This window comes from Berghia stephanieae, chromosome 7, assembly GCF_034508935.2.
Source record: "Berghia stephanieae isolate SIO BIC M18660-M18661 chromosome 7, UCSD_Bste_1.3, whole genome shotgun sequence".
NCBI classification, from domain to species: Eukaryota; Metazoa; Mollusca; class Gastropoda; order Nudibranchia; family Aeolidiidae; genus Berghia; species Berghia stephanieae.
Window position 1 is genome coordinate 6,909,838 of NC_088366.1, and position 17,719 is coordinate 6,927,556.

Below are 17,719 nucleotides of genomic sequence, written 5' to 3' on the forward strand. Positions count from 1 at the left end.
ATCTGTCTGCTCAACGCTACAGCAACATGGATAAGTTCCGGATTTATAAGCTTAGGAGGCAAGATGGCCCATGGTTAGCGCGTTGTACTCTGGACTCAGAGGTTCTGTGTTCGATTCCGACCGAAGCCAATTTGTACTTTCTAGAGCAAGAAAATTTACTCCACTCCATTCAGGTGTAAAAGGGTACCTGTCAAGCTGGGATAGTAATCTGCGATAGACTAGCGTCCTGTTCAAAGGTTTTCAAACAAATACGTTAATTGTCCGCTTCACGCTATTGAAACCGGAATAACTCCTGCACCACTGGCTACAAGGCTCTAAAGGAGTTAATTTGTCTTACAATGAGTCCAAGTGGCTCAGAAGGACTTACTTAAAAATATTTTCATTGAGAATTCCCGAAATAAATAACGATAAAGATAATTGATCCCACAAGGTACCGAATAGATGTGCGACCGTTTTAGACACGTTACTGCTGTGTCACAAAGTGTGACACTTCTTAAATTATATTTAAACATACGTTTTTAAATTGCTGAAAATGTTTATGTTGCTATGCCTTCTGTACGTGGTTTCATCACATAGAATTATTTTTTGAATTGTTCTTGCTTTTTTATATTCAGAATTGAAATAAATAAATAAATCATAACTGTGAAATTGAATGTAAGCTTCAGTTTAATATACGAAAACAGATAACAAAAACCAAAAAAAAAAAAAATTAAGAGGGGGGGGGGGGGGGGGGGGTGATCTGTAGTCAATTTTAGTTATAAAAAATGGCTCGGTAAAAAAATTGAGTTTTTATACAGCTTAATATCCACTATACGTGCTCAAAGCGCTTTACAACGGGTCCCTGTCCAACAGCAACATTAACATTTAGGACAAGACATGATGCCTGTAAGGCGGTATTATCTTTCTTTTTTTCTTTTTTTTTTTTTTTTTTTGGACACAGACAACGTTCATTTTACACCTGAGTACGATAAGAGAATGCGAGTAAAGAGCCTTTTCAAAGGACTCAACTATGCGCCGAGTGAGGCTCAAACCCAGGACCTTCCGATTCGAAAGCGAGTGTCATACCACAAGACCACATAGTTTTTTGTTTTTTTTAATGTTTCGGCCAAATTGGACTAGTCCACTTTTTAGGTTGTTTCATTATTCTAGAATCCAAAAATATGAATATTGCAAGTTTTCAATGAAAACCGTGTTTTTGATGCAGTTTTATAAGGGAAGTATCCACGTTTTATTTTCTAAAGGTCTATATTGTCAAATGTTTGGGTCTTGACAACAGCTATTCCTATCATGGCGAATATCGATGTAAAGCTTAGCTATTTCTCTTTTTCAATCTGGCAACATCGACATCCTGACTATAAATATGATTTATCTGGAAGTCAAAAAGTGAACACTTCATCTCATCACATTATTACTATTATTACAAGTTGATTTTGACGGACTTCACTCTATTCAAGTCACAGAATACTCAGTTTAGAAGGTAAGCATACGAAATGCACATTTTAATTCATTTCTTTTTTTTTATAACTAAACTTGCTTTGTGGTTGTGTGTTTGTTGATTGTGCATCAGCTGACGACACATTTGTCGCTACCGCGAATTAATTAACTTTATTACTTTATTTTGTGAAAAATAACAATAACAGGGCTTTAAAAAAATTAAAATACTAATACCCCCCCCCCCAAATAATTTAAATCAGCCGTCCATGTCAGGCGATTAAAACCATGTGTTTCAATGTTCGATCCCAAGTCAAAAGGTTGCTAATTTTATCAAGATCAAGAGGTTTCGAGTACTCACGACATTTCAGGCTCAGGGTCCTTTAAAAAAATACTTTTCATTGAGTTATTGTTATTATCTTTATTATGGCTGACACAGCATGCATCGTCCATACTTTTTCAAAACTTTTTTGGGGGGGGGGGGCTGTTTTTTTATATCGGAAAATTGGGTTATTTTGTATGTTATGTTCATGGAGAGAGAGAGAGAGAGAGTAATATTTTATAATGATAAGATATCTGTAGTGGTAGTATTATTAGTAGTTTTGAAATGCCTATGATGATGACAATGTGAGATAATTATATTATTGTTGTTATTTTTATTATATTTTAAAAAATTACGTACGGCTATGTCGTAGTGGTATGACACTCGCTTTTGGACCGGAAGGTCCTGGCTCGAGCCTCGCTCGGCGCATAGTTGAGCCCTTGGAAAAGGCACTTTGCTCACTTTCTCTCACCGTACTCAGTTGTAAAATGTGTACTTGGCCGTTAACTGCGTTGTCTCTGTCCGAAGAAATTGTAATATCGCCTAACAGATGTTATGTCCCGTTCAACATGCGAAGTGTTGCTGTTATAAACTTTAGCATTGGCATGTATGTGCCTATTTCGCTGTAGTGAATTTAATTTAATTTTTTGTTTTCATTTACAGCTAACATGAAAGAATTCTGTTGACGTTACTGGTGTCCTGACAATCCATAAAGATGCTGGCTCAAGGGCTATTCTGGCAAGGTGTGTTGAGGCAAACCTGTGGCAAAACTCATCAATCAGCAAACCATCATCTGGGCCAGCAGATCAGTGTCTGCATGCACTTTTTGACAATGGTTAGTAATGTTTTCAAATCTCCATAGCGCCTTTACATTTTGTATTGGTGATCAGTAAAATAAATGCTCATTTTTCTACATGAAAATGGCAAAGCATCATTTGAATTGAATTACTACTGAATTTATTAACAACGACAGAATATAGTTTGTTGCCAGAGTTTTGTTCTGTGGATGTAAAACCAATGAAATTTCAAGTGTGTTGGTGTGAATAATGATCATTTTTAAAAAATTGCTATGTCTTTGACAAATGCATTTTATGACAATAATGCCATTTACAAAAATTGCTAATGAAATGTCTCTTTTTTATTTCAATTTTTTCATCCAGAGTAGGATCAACCCTCTTTGTGGAACTAAAAAAAAGTGGTGGCAAACAAGTAGTGTTGACTTTTTCTGTATTGAGGCGAAAGAGATTTTTATTCCAAGGGTTTGGGAAAGCAAATTGCTTTTTATTCAGAGCTGGTGCACTGTTTAACTGTTTTATTGTCTAAAATAGAATTGATTTTGCAGTTCAACTTGACTAGATATCTAATTTTATAGTGTACGACTTGTCTCTCAAGTAGAATAAAAAAATGAAAAATGAGGATAGCGTGCCATATCATATTTTGAAAAATCATTTAATATATCTAGAAATCATCTGTATAACCTATTGTATACAGTAAATAATTAGGTTTTGTGATTATAATGATGAATTCATAAGGTATGACATCATATTTGACCACAAAATTATTTTATCTCTGGGCGTAAAAAAAATCAATTTTACAGCATTTTTTTTTATCTAAGGGGTATGGGTTAGTGAACCGATTATAATTTTTTTTAGACTTAGATCAATCTACAAAATTTTCGTTTTCTTGTCCTATTACGGTCATATTTTGAAAGTTTGATGGATCATTTCTTTTACTTGTCTGCAAAATCAGCCTTTTAACTTTTAACTTTATGTCAAATTATAGAAAAAGCTTGCGCTTTCTCAAATGTCTGTTTTATGCCATTTGTCTGATTTTCTAGCAATCCTACCTTAGTCATTTTCCTTTAAATTATCTTCAAATTTATTCAGAATCTTTTCTATGATGTGTTTTACATCATGATGTAAGTGTTTGGGGGTAAATTAAAATTTAGCAATTTTATAAATTTTAAAATTCATTTGTTCCTGTCGATCCGCGCTAAATTTTCAGTTGAAATCAAATATAAATTCTAAAAAAATTATTCCAAGTTTTCATGATATAGCTATTTATGAAAGAAACATTGTGTTTAAATTTGAAAGAAATTTATATGCTAGTTTTTGGTGCATCTATGTTAGAAATTTTAGGGTTTTACGTCTAATTTTAGCTTATGTTGCCCCTTAAAAAAGTTTTTTTTAAATTCAGTTATTTTTGGTGTTTAACATCAAATTATACATTACGTTATTAGTTCATGAGATATAATTAAAGAATTTTAGAACTATAAAGCATATTTGACCACTAAAGTAATTTTTTGGTGAATAACAGCAGATATTAAAATTTTTCGCAATTTTTTTTCTTAGAGGTATGGGTTAGCGAATCGTTTATAATTTTTTTCAGAATTTGATCAATTTATAAAATATTACTGTTTTCTTGTTCCATATTGGTTATACTTGATGAATGTTGGCCTTTGTCTGCATAATTAGCTTTAGGCTACGCTTATTTGTACTACCACTGCAAATAACGCCAGAGCTTATTTGTACTCTTACTAAAAATAGAATTTGCGTAATTACTAAACATATAACATTTTATACGGATAAAACTGCAATATACAGAAAATAGTTTGGAGGGAAAAAATGTATTACAGTTACCAGCTTGGCGTTTCTAATCCATTTTCAGTTCATTGGACCTAAAAATTGGATTTGACATTTTATTGAATATCACTCAATTTTTGTTTTTTGTTTTGTTTGACCAATTATTATAGTAAACAAAAAATAAACAAAGAAAAAAAATTAAGAGGGGGGGGGGGGTGATCTGTAGTCAATTTTAGTTATAAAAAATGGTTCGGTAAAAAAATTGAGCTTTTATACAGCTTAATATCCACTATACGTGTTCAAAGCGCTTTACAACAGGTCCCTGTCCAACAGCAACATTAACATTTAGGACAAGACAGGACGCCTGTAAGGCGGTATTATCTTTCTTTTTTTTTTTTTTTTTTTTGGACACAGACAACGTTCATTTTACACCTGAGTACGATGAGAGAATGCGAGTAAAGAGCCTTTTCAAAGGACTCAACTATGCGCCGAGTGAGGCTCAATCCCAGGACCTTCCGATTCGAAAGCGAGTGTCATACCACATAGTTTTTTTTTAAAAATGTTTCGGCCAAATTGGACTTGTCCACTTTTTAGGTTGTTTCATTATTCTAGAATCCAAAAATATGAATATTGCAAGTTTTCAATGAAAACATGTTTTTGATGCAGTTTTATAAAGGAAGTATCCATGTTTTATTTTCTAAAGGTCTATATTGTCAAATGTTTGGGTCTTGACAACAGCTATTCCTATCATGGCGAATATCGATGTAAAGCTTAGCTATTTCTCTTTTTCAATCTGGCAACATCGACATCCTGACTATAAATATGAATTATCTGGAAGTCAAAAAGTGAACACTTCATCTCATCACATTATTACTATTATTACAAGTTGATTTTGACGGACTTTGGTAATTCTTCACTCTATTCAAGTCACAGAATACTCAGTTTACAAGGTAAGCATACGAAATGCACATTTTAATTCATTTCTTATTTTTATAACTAAACATGCTTTGGGGTTGTGTGTTTGTTTGTTGATTGTGCATCAGCTGACACATTTGTCGCTACCGCGAATTACTTAGGATTACTTTATTTTGTGAAAAATAATAATAACAGGGCTAAAAAAAAAATTAAAATACTAATTCCCCCCCCCCCCCCCCCCAAAAAAAAAAAAAAAAATTTAAATCAGCCTTCCATGTCAGGCGATTAAAACCAGCATGTCTTTCAATGTTCGATCCCCAATCAAAATCAAAAGGTTGCTAATTTTATCAAGATCAAGAGGTTTCGAGTGACTCACAACATTCCAGGCTCATAGACCCAGGGCCAATGGGCGAAACACTCCCTCCCCCTGGGGATTTTATGAGACCAGTTTTTAAAGTAAATATAATGTGTGGGCTTTCCATTTCTGGCTGGCTGCCAAAAAAAAGTGTCATCTTCACAGAGTTATTGCCCTTGAAAGGTCATCAAGTGCGTTAAAATGAGCTTGCCACTGCCAAACTTTGAACTGCCATAGCTTCCTTAGTTTTCATCACACATGTCACAAATTTGGATTGCACTGATGTATATAGACTATATTAGATAAATAATAACTAAATTCAAGGTTCAGAGTATTTAGTATCTATGAACTTCAAGGATGAATTTTAAAATATTAAAATTTTCAAAAAAGTTTCACAGACACTGTTATATAACTTTAGAGCATTACATATTTCTATATACATCAAAGAGAAAGTGTTATAGCCTGTGTATAGCTAGACCTAAATCTAAAATTTCGTAAATTTTTATTCACTAGTTTTGAAGATATTGGATATTTTGTGAATGTACTGTTGACAGAGCAGTTATTCCCCTTGGTGGATTAGAGAAAGGTTTATAGCAAAATAAAAGCAGTTTATTGTAATATGACAGGAGAAATTTGGTACTTAGGGATCATTTTTTAATTACATCAGCCCAAGGAGAGATGGGGAGGGGGGGGGGGGGGGGTCACATCTAGTCTGACTCTGGTTTGGGGGGGGGGGGGAGGGGTCCGGTAAGCATGATGCTCACTCACTTTTTAGGGTAGGGTCCAGGTAAACACTGAAATCAGCTTTTCAGTGTCAGCTTTGCTGAAATAACTATTTAAAAAATAAGGGTTTGCAGTTCTTGTCATAGAAAAATATTATGATGCGAATTATTAGATTCACCATTGGTACTTATGAAAGGAAAAAAGTAACACTAAACTGCTGATGTCTATAATGTACCCTATCATTCAATTTGTCTTTCTGTGAGAACAAAGTTGTGTTGACATGAAATATGAAAATTCTGCTTTGTGTTCCACTGTTTTCATTCATGTGTCCCTTCCCATATTTTTCTATAGTTTCGGTTTCAGGTTAGACTTTGTTTGTTTATTGGCCTTTTTAGGGCGCTAGCACCTCAAATAGGTTATATCAATATCAGCGCCCAAATGTACGTTTAGTCAGAGAGACCAAAATAGTATATCCTCTTCAACACCCAAAAGAAAACAACATGCTTCAATTATTTTTTTTAAAACCTATGACTAATGAGGGACTAATGAGGGTTAGTCTTTGTGCTTGCCTATTGCCTGTTTTCATATTATAACTGATAAAAGCTGACATCATATAAGTACGTCCATAAGTAAGTCCATAAAGCCTGCTACACGTATTAAGATAACACCAACTAAGATGAAAAGCATCATATTGTTGGTTTTCTTTAAATGATAGAATGCTTAATAGATGGGAAAATGTGAAAGATGCTGATATCTATAGTATACTCTATCATTCGATTTGTCTTTCTATGACAACAAAGTTGTGTTAACATGAAAATTCTGCTTTGTGTTTCACTGTTTACATTCATGTGTCCCTTTCCATATGTTTCCTTTTCCCTTAGACATGACCTAAGATAAGAACTCTTTCTGTATGCCTCACCCAAAATTAAATAATTCATCATTGATTAGTTGTCTTACTAGACTAGCCAGCTCTTTTATAAAATTTGATTTCAAAATGGCTAGCGAGTGCAGTAATCCTCCCCATTGTAAGAGTGTCGATTGTTCCTAACCTTTTTCTTTCTTTTTTTTAAATTTCAGAATGAAATAATATGACAAAATAAATTGACATTATAAGCTCACATCAATATATTAACTCATCAACTTGATTGTGTAATGGCTTCCGAAGAGCCTGTTTCTTTGAAAAAAGATAGACATAAGCGACCAAAGACAGTGAAGAAAACATGTGTTATTCATTATCCCAATTTAGCAAATCACGGTCTCCTAAAAACTTTTACAGAGAAGGCATGGGAAAATGTTCAAATAGTTAAGATAATTCGACTTGAGAGTGGTGACATCAATGTAAGATGTGCACACATCTGTGACAATCTTCCAGATCACCCAGGTCAAGAACATGGCTTCCATCGTCCTTGTTTGAAACGTTTCACTAGCCTGAAATATGTACGGCTTGAAAAAAAAAGAAAACTGGAATCCAACAGTAATGAAGATAATAGTCTTAAAAGAAGATGTGTTGAATCACTGACAGGACCTTGCTTTCCAGATGAATGTATCATTTGTCAGCGAAAAGAGAAATATGTAAACAGAAGAAAAGATAAGCTTGTAAAGTGTCAAACAGAGTCTTCAAAATCTTCCATATGTGAAGCTGCCCATTTCAGAGGAAATAGCCACTTGATAGGGTTGACAGAAAATTATTGTCTGATATCACGTGAAGCAAAGTACCATGAAAGCTGCAGGAAGAAATTGACTCAAAAAGATGCTCGTCATAGTAAAATAAGTTCCAACAAAACGAAAACATTGAAAATTACAGCACAAAGAGATATGTTTGGCCAGTTGCTCGCCAGTATCATAACATTTATCTTCGTAAAGTGATGTGCTATCCACTAAGCCCAGTTCCGTGGGCTTTAGCAACAAGTGATGGATCTTTCTTGAAGACAAACAAAGCTACTCTTATGAATAGAATGGAGAAATATGAAATTGCTGACTCAAGAATGAATTTCCTGACAAGCATCTACATTGTTGATGGCAATGCAGTTCTCCAAGCATTGGTTTCATTACCAGAAACATTTGGTGAACTGGCTCTGAAACTGTTCAGCACACTCCCAAAGTCTACAGACCTTCTTTTCATTACAGACAGATACCTCGAGGATTCAATAAAAGCAACAGAAAGATCTCGAAGGGGTGATTCTTCAAATAACACTTTTCTTATTGGAGGACCGTTAACAAAAGTGCCAAGCGACTGGAAGCTAATTTTACAAGAATGGGAGTCAGACAAATACGCATCAAAACTCCAAGGCAGAAACATTTTCTTTGCGATCGAAAACACATGTGTACAGCTGAGCAGTGAGAATGGAATAACCACAGACTCTAGACCAATGCCTGAGCTGGATTGCAGTCACGAAGAAGCTGACACCAAAATTATTGTTCACTGTACATATGCAGCTCAACACTCAAGGAAGAAATTGTAGTAAGATCACCAGATACTTATGTCTTTTTGTTGTTTTTGGCATTTGCAAAGAAAATTGAAGTCCCTTTACTTTTTGACACAGGTTCAGGGGAAAACAGAAGGTTTCTCAACATCACAAACCTTTCTAGCAAATTATCACCAGAAATAAGTGATGCTATGTTGGGATTTCACATTTTCACAGGTTGTGACACTACCAGCTGCTTTGCTGGAAAAGGAAAAGTACGTCCATTTGCTCTATTGACAAAACACCAAGATTTCACACACTTATTTTCTGAATTGGAAAATCAAGAAGTGCTACATCAAGATGTTTTATCAAAGCTTGAACAGTTTATGTGTCTAATGTATGGAGACAGCAGAGCAAATGATGTCAACAAACTAAGAGCTGATACGGTGAGAAAAAGATTCACACCTTGAGATGACAGACCCCTCTCCCACTGTAAAGGCATTGATTTGTTCCAGCTCCTCCCTGTAAGAAAGGTCTACTGATGCATAGCAAGAGAGCAAACTGTCAAGCAATGGTTTGGAAGCAAGCAGCATCAAACTTCCCCGAAATTCCAAAACCCGAGGAAAACGGTTGGAAAAGGACAGCTTCTGGTAGTCTGGTGATCGACTGGTTTGGAGATGACGACATTATACCAAAAGAACTAGTTAACATTATTGTTGATGAATAGCAACCTAAAGAAGATGACATTGAGGAAGAGGATGGTGAAGAGGAATGGTCTTCTGAATCAGAGGATGATTTTTCAGACTGTGACCATTGGGTGAATGATGAACTGTTAAGAAAAATGAGTATGTTCCATACCTCTCAAACCATAACAGAATATATATATATATATATAATATATATATATATATAAAAATATATATATATATATATATATATATATATTTTAAAATATTTACCACAATGTTTGAGACAGTCTACATTAATGTTTCAGGCTTAAATTGCCATCGTCAGGACTGAGTTGTTTTGTTGACTGTTGTTGTTTCTTCCAACAACAGTCAACAAAACAACTCAGTCCTGACGATGGCAATTTAAGCCTGAAACATTAATGTAGACTGTCTCAAACATTGTGGTAAATATTTAAAAAAATAATAATTCGCTCCATTACTACATGTCGAGCACTTTTCGTACCATATTTGTATCAAACACGATTCAATATATATATATATATATATATATATATATATATATATATATATATATATATATATATATATATATATATATATATATATATATATATATATATTATATATATTATGTGTGAATGTGGTGAGAGTGTGTGTCACAATTATAATATAAATGTATTTCAAGGACACCTATTCTCAGTAGTTCACATTCTCATCCTAAAATGCTATAATATGTATTTCGAGAAAATGATGTTTTTGTTTATTAATTTTCTATTTGTCACTAGTAAAGATAGTTTGTATGTATTTCAAAATGACCCTCAAATCATCAGTTTCAAACATAATATTTAGTTGTATTAAATTAGACATGTTTTAAAATACAAAAATGCATTTTATGAATTTTTAGAAATTTTTGCACCAAATGACCTTTCAGGGGCAATAACTCTGTAAAGATGACACTATTATTTTGGCAGCCGGCCATAAACGGATAGCTTAGATGTTATACTAACTAGAAAAATTGGTCTCATAAAATCCCCAGGGGGGGGGGGGGGGGGGGGGAGTGGGGGTCCCGGTAGCCCTTAGTCTATCATGGTCCACACTTTTTCAAAACTTTTATTTTTTTTTTTTTTGGGGGGGGGGGGGGGGGGGGCTGTTTTTTTTTATATCGGATAATTGGGTTTTGTATGTTATGTTCATGGAGAGAGAGAGAGAGAGAGAAATAATCTATAATGATAATGATAAGATATCTATAGTGGTAGTATTATTAGTAGTTTTCAAATGCCTTTGATGATGATAATGACAATGTGAGATAATTATATTAGTGTTGTTATTTTTATTATATTTTAAAAATTACGTACGGCTATGTCGTAGTGATATGACACTCGCTTTTGGACTGGAAGGTCCTGGGTTCGAGCCTCGCTCGGCGCAAAGTTGAGCCCTTGGAAAAGGCACTTTGCTCACTTTCTCTCACCGTACTCAGTTGTAAAATGTGTACTTGGCCGTTAACTGCGTTGTCTCTGTCCAAAGAAATTGTAATATCGCCTAACAGACGTTATGTCCCGTTCAACATGCGAAGTGTTGTTGTTATAAACTTTAGCATTGGCATGTATGTTCCTATTTCGCTGTAGTGAATTTAATTTAATTTTTTGTTTTCATTTACAGCTAACATGAAAGAATTCTGTTGACGTTACTGGTGTCCTGACAATCCATAAATATGCTGGCTCAAGGGCTATTCTGGCAAGGTGTGTTGAGGCAAACCTGTGGCAAAACTCATCAATCAGCAAACCATCATCTGGGCCAGCAGATCAGTGTCTGCATGTACTTTTTGACAGTGGTTAGTAATGTTTCCAAATCTCCATAGCGCCTTTACATTTTGTATTGGTGATCAGTAAAATAAATGCTCATTTTTCTAAATGAAAATGGCAAAGCATCATTTGAATTGAATTACTACTGAATTTATTAACAACGACAGAATATAGTTTGTTGCCAAGAGTTTTGTTCTGTGGATGTAAAACCAATGAAATTTCAAGTGTGTTGGTGTGAATAATGATCATTTTTTAAAAATTGCAATGTATTTGACAAATGCATTTTATGACAATAATGCCATTTCCAAAAATTGCTAATGAAATGTCTCTTTTTTATTTCAATTTTTCCATCCAGAGCAGGATCAACCCTCTTTGTGGAACTACAAAAAAAGTGGTGGCAAACAAGTAGTGTTGACTTTTTCTGTATTGAGGCGAAAGAGATTTTTATTCCAAGGGTTTGGGAAAGCAAATTGCTTTTTATTCAAAGCTAGTGCACTGTTTAACTGTTTTATTGTCTAAAATAGAATTGATTTTGCAGTTCAACTTGACTAGATATCTAATTTTATACGACTTGTCTCTCAAGTAGAATAAAAATGAAAAATGAGGATAGCGTGCCATATCATATTTTGAAAAATCATTTAATATATCTAGAAATCATCTGTATAACCTATTGTATACAGTAAATAATTAGGTTTTGTGATTATAATGATGAATTCATAAGGTATGACATTATATTTGACCACAAAATTATTTTATCTCTGGGCGTAAAAAAATCAATTTTACAGCATTTTTTTTTTCTAAGGGGTATGGGTTAGCGAATCGTTTATAATTTTTTTCAGAATTTGATCAATTTATAAAATATTACTGTTTTCTTGTTCCATATTGGTTATACTTGATGAATGTTGGCCTTTGTCTGCATTATTAGCTTTATTATCAAATTAAAGACAAATTTTTCATTTTCTCAAAATTTCATTGTGCGTCATTCTCTGATTTTCTAACATTCACATCTGGATTGTTTCCCATCAGATTTTCTTCAAATTTGGTCAGAATTTTTCTTATGATGTGTTTTGCATCATGATGGTTGGGTTTTGGGCTAAACAAAAATTTAGCAGTTTTATGAATTTTTAAATCAATTTTTTTTCCTGTCATGTCACACCAAATTTTCACTAAGAAATCGAAAAAAAATTCTGAAAAATTTATTTACAAGACTATTGCTAAACCTATCCATCTTGTTGTAAGAAACATTTTGTGTAAATTTGAAAGAGATCTGTTCGTTGTTTTTTTCTGCATCACTGTAAGAATTTTTGGGGTCTAATTTTAGCTTATATTGTCCCCCCTGGTGGTAGGGATTTGGTGGCTAATAGTATTAGCGCTGGTGTTAGGGACTCAGTAATAGCCATGTGGTAGGGACTCAGCGAGTAAAAGTGCTGGTGGTAGGGATTCAACGAGTAAAAGCGCTGGAGGTAGGGACTCAGTGAGTAATAGCGCTGGTCGTAGGGACTCGAGTAAAAGCTCTGTGACTCGCTGAGTAATAGCGCTGGTGGTAGGGACTCGGTGAGTAATAACGCTGGTCATACGTGCTCAGTGTGTAAAAGCTCTATGACTCGGTAATAGCGCTGGTGGTAGGGACTCGGTGAGTAAAGCGCTGGTTGTAGGGGCTCAGTGAGTAATAGCGCTGGTCGTAGGGACTCGGTGAGTAAAAGCTCTATGACTCGGTAATAGCACTGGTGGTAGGGACTCAGTGAGTAATAGTAATAACGCTGGTCGTAGGTGCTCAGTGAGTAAAAGCGCTGGTGGTAGGGACTCGGTGAGTAATAACGCTGGTGGTAGGGACTCAGTGAGTAATAGCACTGGTGGTAGGGACGCGGTGAGTAAAAGCTCTATGACTCAGTGAGTAAAAGCGCTGGTGGTAGGGACTCGGTGAGTAATAGCGCTGGTGGTAGGGACTCGGTGAGTAGAAGCTCTATGACTCAGTGATGGCGCTGGTGGTAGGGACTCGGTGAATAAAAGTGCTGGTGGTAGGGACTCGATGTGCAAAAGCGCTGGTGGTAGGGACTCAGTGAGTAATAGCACTGGTGGTAGGGACAGTGAGTAGAAGCTCTATGACTAGTGATAGTGCTGGTCGTAGGGACTCGGTGAATAAAAGTGCTGGTGGTAGGGACTCGGTGAGCAAAAGCGCTGGTGGTAGGGACTCGGTGAGTAATAGCGCTGGTGGTAGGGACTAGTGAGTAGAAGCACTGGTGGTAGGGACTCAGTGAGTAAATGCTCTATAACTCGGTAATAGCACTGGTGGTAGGGACTCAGTGTCAGTGAGTAAAAGGTCTATGACTCAGTGAGTAAAAGCACTGGTGGTAGGGACTCAGTGAGTAAAAGCTCTATAACTCGGTAATAGCACTGGTGGTAGGGTTTCAGTGTCAGTGAGTAAAAGGTCTATGACTCAGTGAGTAAAAGCATTGGTGGTAGGGACTCAGTGAGTAAAAGCTCTATAACTCGGTAATAGTAATAGCACTGGTGGTAGGGACTCAGTGTCAGTGAGTAAAAGGTTTATGACTCAGTGAGTAGAAGCGCTGGTGGTAGGGACTCAGTGAGTAAAAGTTCTATGACTCGGTGAGTAATAGCACTGGTGGTAGGGACTCGGTGAGTAAAAGGTCTATGACTCAGTGAGTAAAAGCATTGGTGGTAGGGACTCAATGAGTAAAAGCTCTATAACTCGGTAATAGCACTGGTGGTAGGGACTCAGTGTCAGTGAGTAAAAGGTCTATGACTCAGTGAGTAGAAGCGCTGGTGGTAGGGACTCAGTGAGTAAAAGCTCTATGACGGTAATAGCACTGGTGGTAGGGACTCGAAGAATAAAAGCGCTGGTGGTAGGGACTCGGTGAGTAAAAGCTCTATGACTCAGTGAGTAAAAGCGCTGGTGGTAGGGACTCTGTGAGTAATAGCGCTGGTGGTAGGAACTCAGTAAAAGCGCTGGTGGTAGGGACTCGGTGAGTAATAGCGCTGGTGGTAGGGACTCGTGAGTAGAAGCACTGGTGGTAGGGACTCGAAGAATAAAAGCGCTGGTGGTAGGGACTCGGTGAGTAAAAGCTCTATGACTCAGTGAGTAAAAGCGCTGGTGGTAGGGACTCATTAAAAGCGCTGGTGGTAGGGACTCAGTGAGTAAAAGCGCTGGTAGGGATTCAGTGGTGTCACTGATTTTACGACATTAGAATATAAAGAAATTTACAACTACAATCGGACTAATGATTTTACAAAAGGTCCCCACAAAAGTATATCTTTAAAATATTAAACAAGTCTGTTGTTTAAATTAATTTGTAATTTTATTTTAAAAGATCAAGAAAATGTCAAAATAAAAATGAAAGTTTTTACAACCAAAATGTACCTATTCCGTAACATATAAAGACACACAAACAAATCTTGTCTTCTTGCTCCTCTGTAATCTTGACACAGCATTGCTCTGATTTCAACTTAATGTCTGTTTTCATTTTCATTCTTTGTAAAGTATTAAATTAGTATTAGGCTGTGTATTACTTCACTCTTAACATTATTGTGCGGTAACCAAAAATTTTCCCTAATTCAGTTTCTGAAAAGTTGGCCACCCTGCTCTTAACATTATTGTGCGGTAACCAAATATTTTCCCTAATTCAGTTTCTGAAAAGTTGGCCACCCTGGGATAACCATGACCCTCATCATCTATGCACATAACATTCACAAGTGGATACAAATATCGATTTACTTTGTATGTTGCATCCATAACAAACACATCACAAAAAACACTCAAATCACGCCTCATTCTTCCCGTTACTTAAAACAAATACTCAAAACCACCATCCTCATTCACACTGAACTTTGTTACACCTCCTTCCTCCTCTATCTCTCTCAGTAATTCCTGTACCGTCTCACCGTCCGTCCTGTCAATAAGTCTTGAACAATCTCCGCTGCAAATCTTCGACATCTTTAGGCAATACATTTTATCCTTGGCTTGATTGAATGTATTGCCTAAGTTGGGTTGTGGACACCTTTGTTTTAGCCATAGCCCAGGGGTGAGAATGACTGGTCACTAAAAAGGAGGACATTTTTCAGCGCTAAGATCAAGAAGCATCCATGCAAAAATAACCTATAAATTTAAATTTCATTAAAATATATTGTGATGCAATCCACAATGTATCTCGCAGCAATTTCTGACACCACTCGGAGGAATTTCAAAAACTGAAAGTGTAATTATAACATGGTGGTTGTAGTAATGGTAGTCGTAGGTATGATGATGTGGTGGTGGTTGTAGTAGTTGTGGTACTCGCCACATTTCCCTTATTCACAGATTCACTAATGCCCACCTCCCATTGTTTCAAGTTGACCAGAGACGCCAACTTAAAATTTCGCTCACATAAATTTCAGAAACAATTCCGAAGAATTTCAATGCTTAAAAAGGAATTTCTGCAAACTAAATATAATCTAATGAGATCTATATAATCATCCCAATACCCCTTGTTTCAAATCAAGTATAGTTCCAAAACCAATTTCATTATGACGTATAAAATATAAAAATGAATGGCAGGGGTGGTGGTAATAATGATATGATGGTGGATGTTGTCCTGGTGGCAGTAATGATAATGATGATGTATATAGTTGTGGTGGTTGCAGAAGTGGTGGTGGTGATATTAATGTGTTGGAGGAGGTTGTAGTAGTGGTGGTAAGGATGTGGTAGTGATTGTTGTTTTAATGGTGATAGTGTTTTGATGTCGTCGTCGTGGTGGTGGTAATGATGGTGATGATGATGATGTGGTGGAGGTGGTTGTAGTAGTAGTAGTGGTGGTCCTTCATGAAATGATGGTGTGGCGATGGTGGTGGTTGTAGTAGTAATAGTAGTAGTAGTAGTAATAGTAGTAGTAGTAGTAGTAGTAGTAGTGGCATTGATGTGATGATGATGATGACGATGACGACGATGATGATGATGATGATGGTAATGATGATGATGATGATGGTGATAAGGTGTGTACTTGGAGATGAAAAGAGAGATTGATGGCTGATGTGAAAAGGATATGATCCACTTTATAGATTTAAGTTTGTCTGACAGAAGGACAGATAGAGTGTGTTTGTGTGTGTGTGAGAGAGAGAGAGAGAGAGAGACACACACACAGGGGGAGAGAAAGAGAAAAATATGAGAAAGAGAGGGAGAGAGAGAGAGAGAGAGAGAGAGAGAGAGAGAGAGAGAGAGAGAGAGAGACTGCTCCAATTGAATATAGTGATAGCTACAGAAAGGTTAGGTTAAAGTATTGAGTGAACGTTATTGTTATGTGTGTTGTGTTTTATTTGTTAATCGTAAATATTAAGTTAACGAATGTTTCATGTTGGCAATTGCCAGGAAATTAACATTTAAGTGAACCATATGTGTGTGTGTGTGTGTGTGTGTGTGTGTGTGTGTGTGTGTATCACTGTTAAGTATAGGAAGATGAAAAATGAAAACATATTGAGGCTAAAGAACTGGGTGCTCTTTACTGATTTGTGTGTGTATGTGTGTGTGTGTGTGAGGGAGAGGGAGAGAGGAGAGAGAGAGAGAGAGAGAGAGAGAGGAGAGAGAGAGAGAGAGAGAGAGAGGAGAGAGAGAGAGAGAGAGAGAGAGCTCAAAGTAAATCTAGTGATGAGTACAGAACGATGATAGTGAAAAATTAATGAGGCTAAAGATCTGAGTGAACTTTATTGATTTCTATGTGAATGTGCATATGTGTCATGTGTGTGTATGACAGTTAGAGAGAGAGAGAGAGAGGGAGAGAGAGAGAGAGAGAGAGAGAGAGAGAGAGAGAGAGAGAGAGAGAGAGAGAGAGAGAGAGAGAGAGAGAGAGATAGATTGAAGTCGAGGTGTTTGTGATGACCTGTTTGGTAAGTAGTGGAGGATGAACATGAAAACTAATCGGGACTAAACAAATAAGTGTGCTTTATTGATTTGTGTGTCTATGAGTGTTTGTGTAAAGAAAGATAGATGGATAGAGTGAGAGAGTTTTGAGCTATTAGTTCGAAGGGTTTTACGGCGCTTGCTTCACTTTTACTTGTAGGTCATTTCAGCACCACTTAAAAGGTAAAAATGGGGCTGTAAAAAAATATAGATCAAAAGTAACGGAGAAAAGGTGAGACTGGTTTAAATAGGCGACTTCAAACTAACTACATTGATAGTTTGATCTTGGAGTCCGTTTGTGAGAAACGGACACCAAGATCAAACTATCAATGTAGTTAGTTTAAAGTCAGCAAAAAGTTTCACCAAGACACAAGCACAGAATCCTTGTGAGCGTAATACAAAATTTAGAACAACAAATCTAACGTCACACAAAAGAGAGATGATTTACGAGGACAAACACATCATCTCCCAAAAACCCTGGGCCCATACTTTTTAAATTTCTTCCCTCCCTGCCAATGAATCTGGCCCGGCCCCGGAAAAGGGTCAAGCCCAAAACAAAGAAGAAACAATTCTGATCTTTGCAAGTAAAGATCCCACCGGAAGATGAT

At 36.2% G+C, this 17,719-nt stretch overlaps 2 long non-coding RNA genes across 3 annotated transcripts in view; both read left to right on the forward strand.

The window, feature by feature from the left end:
• LOC144976430 (uncharacterized) overlaps positions 1-4,476 on the forward strand; it is a 17,752-nt gene extending 13,276 nt beyond the window's left edge. Inside the window, exons 4-5 of the long non-coding RNA XR_013646105.1 lie at positions 2,417-2,588; positions 2,914-4,476. This is a non-coding gene — a long non-coding RNA (uncharacterized LOC144976430). The remainder of the gene's footprint in view (positions 1-2,416; positions 2,589-2,913) is intronic.
• An 84-nt stretch (positions 4,477-4,560) lies between these two features.
• On the forward strand, positions 4,561-13,083 carry LOC144976431 (uncharacterized). 2 transcript variants are annotated; one of them, XR_013646107.1, is made up of 3 exons: positions 4,561-5,285; positions 11,082-11,253; positions 11,580-13,083. It is a non-coding gene; the product is annotated as an uncharacterized LOC144976431 (long non-coding RNA). The 2 variants fall into 2 exon arrangements; XR_013646106.1 differs by lacking the exon at positions 4,561-5,285 and having other exon boundaries at positions 10,593-11,253.
• Positions 13,084-17,719: the final 4,636 nt, after the last annotated feature.